This window comes from Hipposideros armiger, unplaced genomic scaffold (assembly GCF_001890085.2).
Source record: "Hipposideros armiger isolate ML-2016 unplaced genomic scaffold, ASM189008v1 scaffold_206, whole genome shotgun sequence".
Lineage (NCBI taxonomy): Eukaryota > Metazoa > Chordata > Mammalia > Chiroptera > Hipposideridae > Hipposideros > Hipposideros armiger.
The window spans coordinates 1,196,245-1,211,983 of NW_017731556.1; positions in this window are offsets into that span (position 1 = coordinate 1,196,245).

Here is a 15,739-nt window from a genome sequence, read left to right on the forward strand (position 1 = left end):
ACACCAGAACGTTGACAGCTAAGTAGATGTTGTACACAAGCTCATCATCTGCCATCTTCACTGCCAGACAGCACCTTCTCCATCTGGAACTTGACCATGGATTTCAGTTCATCAACTTTGGCCACCATGTTCTCATTGTGGGTCAGCAAGTAAGGGAACTTGCCAAACTTATTCAGGCCTCGGCCCAGGATTCATGGGATCTGTTTGATCAGAGACTCTGAAGCCAAAAAATCATCATACTTCTTGGCCAACAGCTTCTTGACCAGTCCCTGCTCCCTACCTCCCCCCCCCTGGCCCCCAAATGATGAGTGTTTGGTTATTTGAATCTTTATATATACATATGATTTATATTCATTTATTTTTCAGTTATTATAGTTGATATTAACCAGTTTCTTATACTTGTTGAATTTCTTCAGCGCCTGGATGTCCATCTGTCAGATATCCACAGCGTTGGCCTCCCCCAGAATATATACTGAGAACTTGGGGCAGGCAGTGGATTTAAGCCTGACGGTGCCTGAGAAGCATTTGTCCTTCCAAGGTCATAGATCTTCAGTCTGATCAGCAGCTCCACCATCTCCAATAACTTCTGGTGCTGGCACTGCTTCCGGGGCAGGACTTCCGACATCGCCTTGCAAAGAGTGCCTCACGCCACAAAATCGGGAAAAGAGACCTGACTTGTCTTAACACAGAACAATGTAGTTTCCTACCATTAAAATCACCCATAACTGAAATACTATAGTAATGATAATAAATCCAAACCATATGTCTACTCTCTTATTAGTATGCTGTAATTAATGGCATCTATTTCAAAATGATTAGACATAATTTCTGGTTTAGTTTAGGCTATGAAAAATTTCTGTTTATTTCCATATGAAATCAGCTTGCCTACTGAAATTGTGTTTATCATCCAAGCCACCATTACATCACGTTCATCAGTGGTTCTCTATCAGTACCACCTGAGGATCCCAAAGCACCAGGAAACCAATGTTCCCAAAAGTGGAAAAATTTGCTAGATTCTGAAGCAGTAACTAGTAATTATAAGTTACATGCTTCACAATATTAATGGAGCTGATGGAGGTATTTTATTTATAAAAAGGGTTAAGTGCATCATGATGGATGTACCAGGATAGTCACTTTAACACCATTTGTAAGAGAGAAAAAAAATTCCTTTAAGGGATGAAACAAAAACATTTATACCGTGGTCTATTGTGAGCCTGTTCTGAGGAAGAGGCAGATTGACATGGATAGACACTTATTAAGTTGGAAAAAAAGCAGTTTGCAGAATGCCAAGGTAAATGGCATTTTTTTGGTTAAAAATTAGAAAAAAAAATTTACAGGAATATCATAGTACAAGCACAGAAAAACATCTGGTTGACTATGCACTCAACTGCCCACAGCAATTATCGATGAGGAGCTGGGATTGCAGGAAACTTTCAATTTCTATTCGAGATATTTCTTTATTGTTTACATGTTTGCAGTGAAGATTTGAAGTGTTACATTTGTATAATAGTAAAGATACTTAAATACAAAAACCAAAGAGGGGGCAGGTTAGTTACTAATATAATCTGGTTCAATATTGTTAAAGGATAATTTTTTTAAATGGTAGAATTATGACGTATATGTATTTATGTATATATCATACATATGTGTACATATATACATATGTAGAAAGTGAGCACATGTTAAAGATTCTGTTTAACACATTATTAGGAGGGAACCAGTAAGATGTTACAATTAGTTCAGAAGACATTCCAAAGAACAGAAACATTTATAGAGCAGGAATATGGAGAAGAATGCACAAATGGAGACAAAACTGGTATCTTCCCCAGTGACAAGAATTATTCTACATTACTGTCGCTTTCTATAACTTACAAAATTGTAAAATGGCTCAAGGCAAGGGAAAGTGCAAAGCTCACATAAAGTCAGAACTGGGAGGGGTGTGCTTCTCTAAAAAGTGAGTCATTTTCCACTGAAGCACAAAACTTTCCCTACTACATTAAATAGCAGTAGTATGTTTGGTATACTAGCTGAACTTAGTTTCTGGGCTTTGTTTCACTCGTATTGCATAACCCGAGGCAAAGGGGCTTGTGTTTACTCGCTTCAGTGTAAAACGGGGATGCTAATGTCCTTAATCCTCCCCTCGTAGGTCTGTTGCTGGATGAAATGAGAATGTGTGTGAAATGCTTGGCCCTGTGCCTGGCTGGTGGTCAGTGCTCACTGGAAGCGAGTGATTGTCGTCTCCCCAGCTGGGTCTAGTTACCCATCTAATATAATTGTTGCCTCAGGATGGCCATCTCCTGAAACCAATGCCTCCCCCAGTATGTGGGGTTTATCAGGGAACATGTGCTTTGCCTCAAATCAGGTTCACATCCTGAGAATCTGTTAGCTTGCATCTTCATCCAAATTGTCAGCTTCCTGGATCCTAGTCGTTTTTCTTCCCCTCAATTTCTGGTACCTTTCAGATCCTTTATATCACATACTCAGATTCTTTTACTTGCTTGTAGTCCCTAGTAATGGTATGTTCTTTAACATTCTAACGACACAAACTCCTGATATTGGTTGGCTTTCTGCTCACAGACTCCTGTTTTTAAGAGTCAAAAGTACATATGTTTCACTGGTGAATACTCTTTGGAAATATTAATCCAAATTAATTTTCTTTACTGTGACTTTTTAATTATAAAATGAATTTTGAGTATTCTTTGTTGTGTTTCTGTTGCACTCATTCTAACTTTAGGCTATAAAAAGCTAACAAATCATTATCAGTTCCCTTTTGTTTAAGTGACAAAGACACTATTGAAACAAAACTTTTTAAAAACATGGGATAATTAGATCATACAGGCTTTATGAATTTAACTCTATGCTTTCACCTATTTGCCCAAGCCAGATACGTGGGTATAGTCTTTACTTTTCAATCTCCCTCAATTCTCATATGCAACAGTCACTTCAGCTGTCCCTTGAATTCATTATGTCACTTCATTTTAATAGTTAATACCTTAGTTGAGGCCACCATCACCTCCAAGCAAAATTAAGGTGATAATAATCGTCTCATGCTTCCAATATTGTGCTTCCAATCCAGTCTCTATATTGTGGCCAGCATGATCAGGGCAGATCTGAGGATGTTATCTCTAAGTTTAAATAAAATACTTCAGTGGATCCCTCTTGTCTTAAGAATAAATTCCAAATACCTTTAGAAGGTTTACAAGGGCCTTCAAGATTTATCCATTGTTATGCTCTTTAGGTTTGCATCCCTTTAGCTGCCATCTTCAGCTTAGCTTTCATACTTTTTTGTTGTTGTTTTTTTTTTAGCTGAGCCATCCTGCTACCTGTTGGCAGCTCAGCGGCTGCTCAGCTCGGGCTGGACTCGAACCGCTGTTGCTCAGAGCTCAAACTCTTAACCAGCTGAGCCACTCGGCCGGCCCTAGCTTTCATACTTAATTGCACCATCCTGAACACAACTCTATAGTTTGTTTAGGATGGAGTTCTAATCTGGTTAATCCCTTAAAAAGTTATAGGGATTGAAAAATGGTTCTGAATATGTCTCTGTGATTCAAATAGATTCTCCTGAAAAGTAGGAAGCCCATAGGATGCATTTCTCAGTCATGGATTTTTGACCATTAAGCAAATGGTGAATTGTCAATCCAGTAACTGCAGCTTGCCTCAATATTTGAAATCTGCTTTCTTCGTGTCTAAATGTTTCTACAAGCTTGGGAACATTTAGAATTAAATGTGGCTACTAAATCAAAGCCAAAAGTAGTGTTTTTGTGTTGTTTGTTTTGCAATTATTGAGACAATCTACATGTACTTGGCATTAAAGGACTTGTAATCTTTTTAAAAACTGGAATATTGTAGAATCGGACCAATTAGCTATACAATTCCCATTTAAACTACATAACTAATTTTAGACTTGTAAAGTTGAAAAGGGTAAATATTTTAGATTTGTAAATAATACTGAAATGTTTAAGAAAATTTGATTTACTATATTTAAAAATATATTGGATTTGAAAGTGTTAACATGCTTTTTATAGTCACATTTGGGCATTTGAAGTACTTATAGAGAAAATCTGTTAAATTTATATATACTATTTAACACTTTAAAGAATCTGTAATGCAATAGCTGGAAAAGATATTTGAGTCCTTCCTAGGAGGATGGGTGGAGCTTTAATAAATAGAAGAGAATTCCAGTTGGAAGAGAAGGCATAAAAAGTTGTAATGTTGGAAGACTGCATAATTGTATTTGGGGAAAAATGAGTATCGTTCAATTTGGCCCAAGTGAGAAATAAAAGGAGAGTAATTTGGAACCGTGGTCTGTGGTGTCACTACAAATCTTGAGAGTTAGATTAAGCACCTGGGAGTCATTTGGTAGGCAGAGGGCCTCACTGGAACATTCTGAGTAGGAATAATATGAGAGTTGTCCTTCACGAAGAATAACGTGGTAACAGGGTTAAAAAAATGAATTGGTTGGGGAAGAGTCAGGGAGGTAATGACCAAGCTATCAGAGAAAATCAGAGACTGAACTTAAGATGTAACAAACTTAAACTGACTGTGGGGAAAGATGATTTATAGTTTAAGTTTGAACTGCTGAGTACACCAATATGAACAAATTCAGGGCAAATTCTTTGCTCTTTACTCCAGATTGTCTGACCTGGGCCACCAAGGTCAAAAGTCCATCCAGGAACAAATCTTAGGTCCAGAAGTATTGAAAATACCAGTTTTCTCCTCCCTAGGATATTAATCGAATTATGAAAATTTACCACCTCACAGCTTTTTCCCCCTTAAAAATCCTAGAAATTGTACCTGTTTTTAGCTAAGGAGCAAAAAAACCTTCACAGAAACTTTAGGTGCTTAGACTTTCACTAGTTTTATGCGCTGTACTGTAGCAACCACCTTTTAAAGGGCAAAGAGTTCAAAGCCTATGAACTGAGCAGTATTTGGTTTGTCTGTGGATAGCAGCCAAGGAACAGCGACTCCATGCAGATGGCTGAGCTGAGGTTCAGCGAAGCATTCAATCACAATAAATCCGATGCCATCAAAGCATTGTGTAAAATGAAAACATTGCCCATTTATTTCTTCCACTGGGTTTTAGAAAGTAACGTTTCCATGTAGAACCTGCTTTAGTGTGAGCAAAAATGGAAAGTGGTTGTTGAACTACTGCACCTACTTTTAGGATGTACCACTAATTTTTTTTTTTTTTAAGGAGGTTGCAGCTCAAAATGGCCCGTGTGGGGATTGAACTGGCAACCTTGTTGTTCAAAGCATGCGTTCTAACCAACTGAGCCACCCGGCTGCCCCTGTACCATTAATTTTTAATGCCTGGGGCCAATTTTTCAAACCCACTTTTTAATTTCCTGATCCTAATGTCATCAGATGTGTTCTGTCTAGAATAATGATACCCAAATTGCTTCCTGACTTTCTTCTCATTCCTTTGCCCTTGTCCTGGAGTTGAGGGAGGCTAAGTTGCCATTTGTAACCACTGTGGAAAAACGTGAAAAGTATATTCCAATTCCTTTTCTGGTCAAAATATGTACCCAACCTCTCTCTTTGCTTATAATACATTAAATAGTAAGCATAATGCGAAGTCTGTTTATTTTCTGTATTATAAACTCTAAAGGGACTACCTTTTATTTTTATACGTAATGATGCCAATAGAAACATCAATATCAAATATCCTCAGATATACAAAGACAGCAAGTTTTAAAAATATATACTGTAAGTTGCTGTTTAAAGCAGTAATTCTTAGATATTTTCAATAAAAGGTACGAATCACAAGGCCTTCCATATAAAAAAATTTCAGTTAGATGGAGTTGAAATAACAGGCAATTAGAAAAGCTGTCTTATTCTTGCTTCACTGATGAGAATTCTGTGAGTTTTTAACTTAAAAAGACTGAGCACTGTCTGAATACAATAGACAATGGAACAAACTAAAGTTGGGGATTTCCCAATGATTTTATTGAGGTAACTTTTCCCAATTTTATACATATTTGCATTTATATATACTTAAGTAAGCTAAACAATGTTCTAAGGCACTTGGAATTGTGCACAGCAAAGTATCCTATAATATTATACAACTAAATAGAGCATAATTTTGCTTCTTAAATAACACAAACACCAGTACAGAATAAAAAAGATAATACACAGTCTTTCAGGTTACAATAGTGGAATACATATACATATGTGTGTATACTCGCAGATATTTATACCCACATTCTATAATACAGTACAGGTCAAGAATTACAACAATGAAAAAGAGAAACTGTCATGTTATTCGGTGTACAGTTCCAGTTATGTACACTCACAGATATTATACCTGTGTAATATGCAGGATTAGGTCACTCATTGGAAATCAGTCAGTCAGTCTGATAATGACCACAGCTTACCATCCTTATCACTTTAATCAAAGCTTGACATAGAAAAGAAGGAATCGAGTTCTTTATTTAAAAATGACTGTTACATAGAAAAAAAGGACCAGCTTGAATTTTTGGTAGGTACTAATTCTGGTGAAATCGGTGCAGAATGTTTGGACACATTGGCACATTTCTAAGCCACAGAAGAAATATTTTAAAATATCCAAAAAAATATTAGTGCCTATGTTTTAAGTAATGAAAGTGGTTTAACCCTAGATTCATGCAGATTGTTTTTTAACGCTAGTTAGCATTGTCATGGCAACTTCTCCTTGTGGAGGTTCTCTAAAGCAATGCAATGATATGAACTCTAACAAAAGCATTCAGTAAGGGAAAAAGCCCCCCAAATTGGCAAGTGGCACAAATATTATTGGCATTTCAACATACCATAAAATTGACCTGAGGGTGGAGTGGCTTTCTGCCTCATTGACTCCCTTCAATTTATTCTTAAAAAAAACACAAAAACACACTGGTATTTATAATAAGACACAAATTCTTAAGCACCATCAAAAAGTTCACAATATAACCACCTTTATCAACTTTGAGTTGGTCTGTCTCAAAAAAGATATTTAGAAATTTGAGTACTTTATAAAATTATAGTGGCTGCATTAATTCCATTTTATTAGCCAGAATTCATCCACATCATTTCAAGACACATGTACCATTCAATTTTGGTGATAAAAAGTGACCAAGACAGTAAGTATGTTTATGTATTGTTAGTATAGTTTATCATGTTGCGCCTAGGTAAAACTCATCTTGTTTTGTGCATGGCAATAACTGAAGTATAAAAACAATGGGCATGCAATCCACAGTTAATCCACATTTCCTTCATAATATTCACAAATCTTAAAAAAGTTGAACCACATGATTCTATTTACACAGGGGGAATTCAAACATTTGCATGTGGATTAAATGCTTCTTTAATAGGATAAACAGGTGAGTGTTTTGGAACTCATGGGATGCACCTTGCCAGGTGAAATTGAATGGTGATGCTCACAGACCTCAGGTTTTGTTTATGTAGATTGTCAGCCATCACGTTTGTGGTTAAGCCATGCACGGTCCTCATGTCATTGACAAAGATTATGAGCAACAGCGTATGTCTGAAGTAAAATTGTGAGGCCAGAAAAAGAAAAGGTTTGCTTCCTGTGTCATCTCTCCTGTAAGTACACGCAGGGACTGGCCCCGTGACTATGCCCCTTAGAACTTCCATGGCGATCCAGTAAGCTCCATCCTGAACAACTGGCAAATAAAAGCCACATCGAAGCAGAAGGCTCAAAATGAAGGGGGGAAAAAACAATTCAGAGACCAAAGAAATGCAGGGCAAGCCAAGATGATGTTTTGACAGGCACTTTTTCCTGTGTCCTCAAATTACAACAGACAGTGGTATTGAAAGGAGGTGGTCTTACCCTCCCAGGGGGGCATCTGAACCTGGGGGATGTAGGGGAGGGCTTTCATGTTTGGTTTTTTCAGTGACTAAGCATGCTACTGGCATTTAGTCAGCAGGGGCTTGGTACAACAAACAACTTATAAGGTGTGGGACATTTCTGTATAACAAAGAATTGCCCAGCTCCAAATGCCAACGTGAGCACCCCCATTGGTAAGAAACACCAATCCACAGTGCTTTGCTCTTATGCACAGCTGTACTAGCAATCTGACAAGCTAAATTATATATATATATATATATATATATATATATATATATATATATATATATATATAGAGAGAGAGAGAGAGAGAGAGAGAGAGAGAGAGAGAGAGAGAGAAAGCAAATCCTAGCATAGCTAAAAATGACCCTTGCCTATAGGGTTGGCTTTTAGTGGGAATAGCTGCCACAGGAGACTCCATTTTTTCTTTCTCTCTTTCTTTTTTTTTTTTTGTCAGAAATCTTACAGCATATACAATGGGATTTGTTAATTGGAAAAAGCCTAAGTGGACTATGAAAAAGCTTAAATGGACTATGTTTTGGTTGTTTTCTAGAAGTGCTAATGGTGGTTCACATTTCTATACAGACTAAAGCTTAGCGATTGAAAAAAAAAAAAAGAATGGTTTGGGAGTATCCTAACTTTGTTCCCACCACCCTTTGGTCACGGTCAAATTATAGTAGAGCCCCATGCTGCTCTGTGAAACTTGAGTTTGAACTATCTGGAGATGTGCTTTCTCTCAGGAAATGGTCCTACTAATTTGATGATTATTTTTGCCATTACATTCCCCTCTAGAACATATTTCAGTTCTAGAAGTTTATTCTGCTTTGTCAAATGAAATGATGTGATACAGCCCACCAATAAGTAGAGAGCAAATAGTCAATAGCGGAAGATTAACGATTTCAAGAGGCCAAGAGACAGCTTTGTAAATAAGTTGCATTTAAGTGGTTCCTTAGTGTTCACAGCGTACCCTAATGATGTGAAGAAATTAATTTTTGTCTCAAAGTATATACTTTCACTAGTAAGTCAGGCTTAAAAATATGATTGGAATTTAGGAATGCTTAAGCTACCACGCTGATGAAGTGACATAGGTTTATATATCTTGTACTAGTTTGATTATCTCTTACCTACTCTGAGGAAGAGTTCTCACTTTGTGAAATGTGCTGCTGGGACCATGTGAAAAATGACTGACTGAAGAACATTTTGAGGAAGAAAGGGGGAAAAGAAAGCTCTCACTGTTGAAATGTGGGCATACTACTATGTGGTAGACAAGACTGCCTTTTTCTATTGTGACTAGAGTATAATTTTTAAAGGTTGTGTCAGTCTGACTCCATTAAGTATAAATATAATGCCTGTTACGTATTTAAAAAGTGGTACATATCAGGATATTCAGTGTTAATGCAGATTTTTCTCTCTTTTAAGTGTAAGCTACTGTATTTTTTTTTAAGTGCGAATGCAGCACTGGATTAATTGCAGGGTGTAAATATCAAATTATGGGTTTTAAGGACTTATCTCTCATTTTCAATATTAAATCATTTTTGAAGGGTGTATTCAATCCCTTTACTTTCTTAAATAGATTTTCATTTAAATTTCAGAACTTTGTACTTACAGAATATATTTACTAACACCAGAGAAAGATGAGTGAACAATCGTTATGCTAATAAAGAATATAAAAATGAAACCAGAAAGTCAGTTTTTCTGGGTAAATCAAAGAGATGGATGAGTTTACTTTTTCTTCCATTTAAAACAGCTATTGAGATACCAAAAATGGTTCTCTGAATATTATAGATTTCATTTAAATAATTTAAGGAAATAACAAAAGGGTGAACTACATTTACCATAAAAAATGCAAGACCTTTCACATACACAGGAAATTATCAGGCGGGCCACCTTAAATTAACGCTGATCACCAGAGATTTAATTGGTAATGACCATGAAGATGCTGATAAATCCCATGGTATCTTCTTACTACCTTAATGTTCATGTTCCTTCTTTCCATTTTAAGAAAAATGAAAACGACCACTTTGGGTTTTACAGTCTGTCTAGTTCTTTCCTGCCTGAGACCTTCCTGGAGACGGGTTTGTTTTTTTTCCTTCAACATACCTTGGGGACTCAGGAAAACCCACACACTTCCTCTATGTTGGCCTAATGTTGCACTTTAAATAGGGGGAAACCTGGAGCTATGTTACAACAACGCGATTCACACACATTTATTTTCTTTATAGAGCTGCCGCTTATTGGCTGGCTCGCAGGAATGCTGAGACAAGGGCATAATTATACAGAAGGGGCTCCTCGCCTTCCCAACCTTCCAGGGCTGCCAGGCCAGAGACCTTCCGGATGGGCTGCTGGGGTGCATGTGCAGTGTTTCTGCCTTTTAGAATCAGCTGTTAAAATAGAGCCTTATTCTGTAAAATACATCTTAGTTCATAATCCTTTAGTCTTTCCACAGCTTTTTATTTATTTAAAGAATCACTCTGAGGAAGTAACTGGTGATTCCAATTCTTCAATATTAGACTAGCAGCGGTTACATTATTTTTTACTTTTAAACTTCTCTCTTTTAAAATTTTCTCTAAGCATGTAAGTCAGTATGAAGGACAAGTATGGGTAGTTCATAAAGCTGACACGTCATACAAGAAAAACTATGTATCAAGGGACCAAATTCTCATTTTTGTCCTGGGTGCATCTCATTATGGGGATAAAAAACACTGCGTCACACGCACCAATAGTGGGATAAAATTGTTCCTTTTATCAACCAAATAGAGACTTTCTTGGGCATGTACCTTGAGTGATAAACCGGTGATGTCACACATTTTCCATTTTTATGGAGATGAGTCCTTGTGATGAGAAATCAAAACAATATTCAAAGATCATATGTATAGAAAATTAAAATAACATTGCATTCCTCGGTATTTTTCCCAAGACAATAAAATGATAATACAATATAAGGATGAGGATGACTTCAGCCCCAAATTAGAATATAGTTAATATCTATGCTGGATTTAAACACTATGAAATGGACAAAAACCTCAGCCAGAGAAAGACACGTGGGCATGTAGAACATTTTTCCAAATAAAAAATGGGTCTTATCTTATTAATGAAATGACAACAGTGCAGAAATCTAGGTTTATTTTATTAATGCAGATAGCTCAGAGTAGCAAAAGGTGCAACAATTATGGTTACCTTAGTTAAAAATGTTCCTGGCTTTTTGAAAAAGTCTAATTGGGGCTAAAATGATTTTTAAGCAACATCATCCAATTTCAAGTGGTTTTTTTAAAGTATCAATAAATGGCTGGATCCAAGTTTGTCCACCAGACAAAATGGTTGCTTTTTGCTTGAAATTGGAAATTACAGTCTTCCATATTATGAACCATTATCATTTCAGAAAACTCTAGGCCAAGCTCTGAGAATAAAATAAAGTCTATTTAGGTCTTGTCCTGTTATTACACATCTCATGTGTTTTTAACAAAAGGGGAACAAAACAATTGTGAAGGAACAATTAAATGAAAAGTCATATTTACAGATGGTTTTATGGACTTGGGAGCGGATGCTGGGCTGCCCGTGACTCCGTGGAAAATAGCAAGATGACAAAAAAGGCTTCTTAATGTAAACAATACTGACTGTGGGCTCATCGGGAAACCTTCCATGACTTTAAATTCACTGATTCTTTTGTATTGAAAGTCAAGGCTATATTTACGGATGTAATCTGCAAGACTGTTAAAATACAAAATGGGGTTCTCCTCACTCTCAACTTAGCAGAAAATGTCTGTGTTCTTTAAGCTTTTGGGTGTTTTTTTTTTTTAATCCATGTGCTTTGTCTTTTTCATAGCAGCGATCCAACTTTATGCAGCACTGAAAATAAGCAGTCCTTTGCATTCACACTCAGAGCTAACTGCTGGCAGAACAACTTGCATTTTGCTTAAGTTTTAACTTTGGAGTCAGATTTTTAAAAAAAATATGTGATTGTCGATATCATCTTCCTTAGATCAAGGATGGTTGTTTTGACCTTGAAGATAATCAAGCTAGGAAAAGACCAAAACATTTATTTCTAAAGCTTGCTACAGATTTATTGGGTCACGTCACATCTGACTCTATTCCCAGTCCTGTTATCCTTGTGGAAGGGTTGGTACATTAGGTAAGGAGTATAAAAAGAAATGTAAAGTGTGTATAGCTATGCTACTTAAAGCATGCAACAAAATTTGGGTAAGCATGCTTTTGTTAAGAGTCAGGAAAAGCCTCTTGCGTTTACGAAAAAGATGCATGAAAACACGGACTTATTTCTGGCAATTGGGTTCACTGGCACAACATAAATTCTGGTACTATACTGTACCAACATAATGGTGAAACAAGACTATTCTTCTAGGGTCACGTCTTTAAGGAATACATGTTGAGTGATGAACTCTCCCAATCCCTTAATAAGGTCTCAGCTATCAAAAGCCTACTTCAAAAATACATTTATGCGTCATTTGTCTCTTTTCTTCATTAACATAATGAAATATTTCTCTTTCTTTCTGATTTTCGACCCCCACACCTTTCCAGGGCCCAGCCATTCCAATCCTCATTTTTTTTTTTTTTAAACCCGCACTCTAAGATTTGGCTTTCTGATAACAGGGAGCCAGCGATTGTCTTCTGCTCATCTTCTTAGATTAAAACCCCTGAAGAAGAATAACTGGTGGAACCAATAGCGTCCCTTACCATCAATACACATGCTGGACAGGAGGGTCACTGCACCCATCCCTTTGCTTGTTGGCCCCATCTGGGCTGTATGGGTGGGGAGCACTTTCACAAGCTTCCTTCACCACAAGTTAAACGGAAACACACACATTCAAATCCCAGTGCAATATCAGCTGTTCAGGAAGCTAGGCTTCCCCCAAAGATGGTCAGTCTATGTTTCCAGGGTCTCGCACTCCATTACGGACGATGAAACCTGAGATAAGAAACGGGAGACTCTGTGAGTAGGTGGTACAGAAGCACAGTCCGCGTTCAGTGAACTGAATAAGGTATGGTAATGTTTGTAATGACAGGTGGCTCTAGACATCTCCCTCCTGAATCACTGTTGTAAGTTAGTGTCATAACGCAATACTGTTACACGTGTTACACTGGAAAGCAGAGACAGCCCCTGTACAAAGACAACGGTTACATCATCCAGGATACAGAGCAATCCATATACAAAACATCACTCTCCTGGAGGGTCACGTTCTGACCTGAATTGAGCAGAATGAGGCTGTTTCATAAAGGATTTGGTTACACCTGGTTTGTAGTTATAAAAGAAAGACATCAACAAATAGTCACTCCTTCTTTAGCTTCAGCCTCTCATCACCTCCCGTTGATGGCTCCAAATCTACTTTCTACACCTGAATTTCCAGGTGTTTGCCTGGCATTTCCTTCCAAACGTTCCACAGGCAACATACACAACATAAGCATGTACACAACTATACAAATTATCTTTCCTTGTAAACCTGCCTTTGCACTTTCTAACTTGCTACAATGTCCTACCTTTTAAAATATTTTTAGCCTAAAACCTCAGATTTGCAACTCATTTCTCTCCTTCACCCTTGCATGTCTCATCAGTCATCAAGTCTTGCCTCAATTGCCCAATTTTGAATTCACTGATGCACTCACCACCTTTTGCTGGCACGACTTTGGCAGCATGCTAGCTAGCTAGCAGACTTCACATCCCTCCATGCGAGTTTCTTGCCATTTCGTAGCCTGTGCTTTTGAACATACTGCTCCCTAATACTACAATTCCCTACCTTTATTTTCCATCTATGTTTTCATATTCAAGATCAAAGTCAAACGCCATTTTCTGCACAAGGTCTTATCCGGTCTACCACTTCAGCCTACTTCTGTGATTCCACATTTATGCAACTCCAGTCAGCATTTTGTCTTATATAATCTAACGTTCATTTGTCCTAGTAAACCATTCTCCGAATTCATTTCCCTGTCCCAGGCCCATAGATTTGGAGACCAATTCTATGCTCCATCACACTGTCAGCTAGCACCACCATCACAAATATTCATTCAATTATTCCAGTTCTTTGTTAATATCATTGTATTGTTCTCCATTCCCTATAAAATAAAATTTAAATTTCTTAAAAGTGGTGATTAAGGCCTTTCGGGATGTGGCCCAACCCATGTTTCTAGATATATCTTCCTAATATTCCCAAAATACCCTAAATTCCAATCATTTGTCCACTAGATTTGTGCTCATGCGCAAGAACAAGTGAAATGAGATTGGCCATAAATTTATAATTAGAGAAGCTGCCTAATGGATATAGAGGGCTTGTTATACTACTTTTGCATGTATGACTTTCCAAAAGTCAAATAAAAATAAGATATACCAAGCTTTCTAAAACATTTTGTGACTCAAGTAGAAATGTGTCCACTTTGAGTTCAATTCTTAACTTGACCCTGACCATAACCTTGGGCAGGTGTGTATGAACAGTGACGCTCTACATTTGTTAAATGGAGACAATATTACTGTTTGTCACCTGGGTCTGATCATGCAAAATTCTTTCCCACCTCAGGACCTCTTTCCTACCTCTTCCCTCTAGTTTGGCTGGCCCCCTTTGGGGGTGCAATGCTTTCCTCTCTCCCTAGAGTGCCCATCCCTCTTGTCATTTAAATCACGGAATAACTTTTATTTCCTCAGGAGGCCCCTTTCTTGGCCATCCTAGCTATATCCACCCTAGTTCCTTCCCACGCATCCTGTTACCTTTTCTTCACAATACTTAGCACAATTTGATATTGCCATGTTTGTCTGGTTACTTGTTAATGGTTTTTCTTCCTAGAACACAACCACGTGAGAGCGAGGACCTGAGAGCCAGGACCTTATCTGACTTGTTCTAAATTCTGGCTCACTCTGTGTGCTCAAAAAATATTTGCTGAACTCATAAACAACTGAAAAAATATATATATATACACACACACTTACAAAATTTTTCACTCTTTCTATAAATAATTCTATATAACTGAAGAATCCAATTATGAGGCCCCTAAAATTAATTACAATTAAGTGATGCTAATCTATGATAATCCATTTGACAGGACATTCCATCATGCTTTCTAGGAAGTCAACCACAACCTGAAGAAAAATATAAAAATTCTATAAAAATATTTCAAGAGTAATTGAAAACCTCTTAAATCAAACTTTTTATATAAAATGTGAGAGGCAGATAATAATTGTAATAATAGCTAATATTTACTAATGTTTACTATGTGCCTGGCACAAGTTCAAGTGCTATACACATATTACCTACTTTAATACTGAAAATAATCCTATGAGGTAGATACTCCTGTATCCCCCTTTGAACAGATGTGGAAACTGAGGCACAGGGATGCTAAGTCATGTACCCAAGGCACAGAGTTGGTAAGTGGGGGTGCCAAGGCTCCAGATTCCATACTCTTAACCTACATTAGACAATGAGATCAAAACATGCCTTCATCCATACTTTCATTCAAAGGGTTTTTGGTGTCCTGTGGGTTGAATGGAATGGAAAAGGTGCTGAGCTGTTGAATTTCTGCATTTGCCAATTTTGATGCATTTTGACCAGGGAAAAGTCCTGCTACACAGCCCCAGACTATACTTTGATTGCTATAGTTGTCTCAGAAACATCTGCTTTTTGCCACAAAGGGAACTAGATAAGAGTGAGCTTAGCACAAACTTTTTTGAAATTCCTAGCAAAGCAAGTCCAGTAATGTCCTTGGGTTTGAAACGAGCAGTATCACTTCCCTCTATGCAGGAAAACCAAGCACTGCCCACACCATGTGGAGGGAGCAGGGGCCCTGCAGGCCCTGACAGTACAGACAAATATGCGTATGCTGCCCCTGCAGGACCTTTACACCAGGAGCTACCAAAGGTCTCTCTTTGTTAGGTTTAGCTTTTCCAGGAATTACTACAATCTCATGTAATTTAGCAATTAT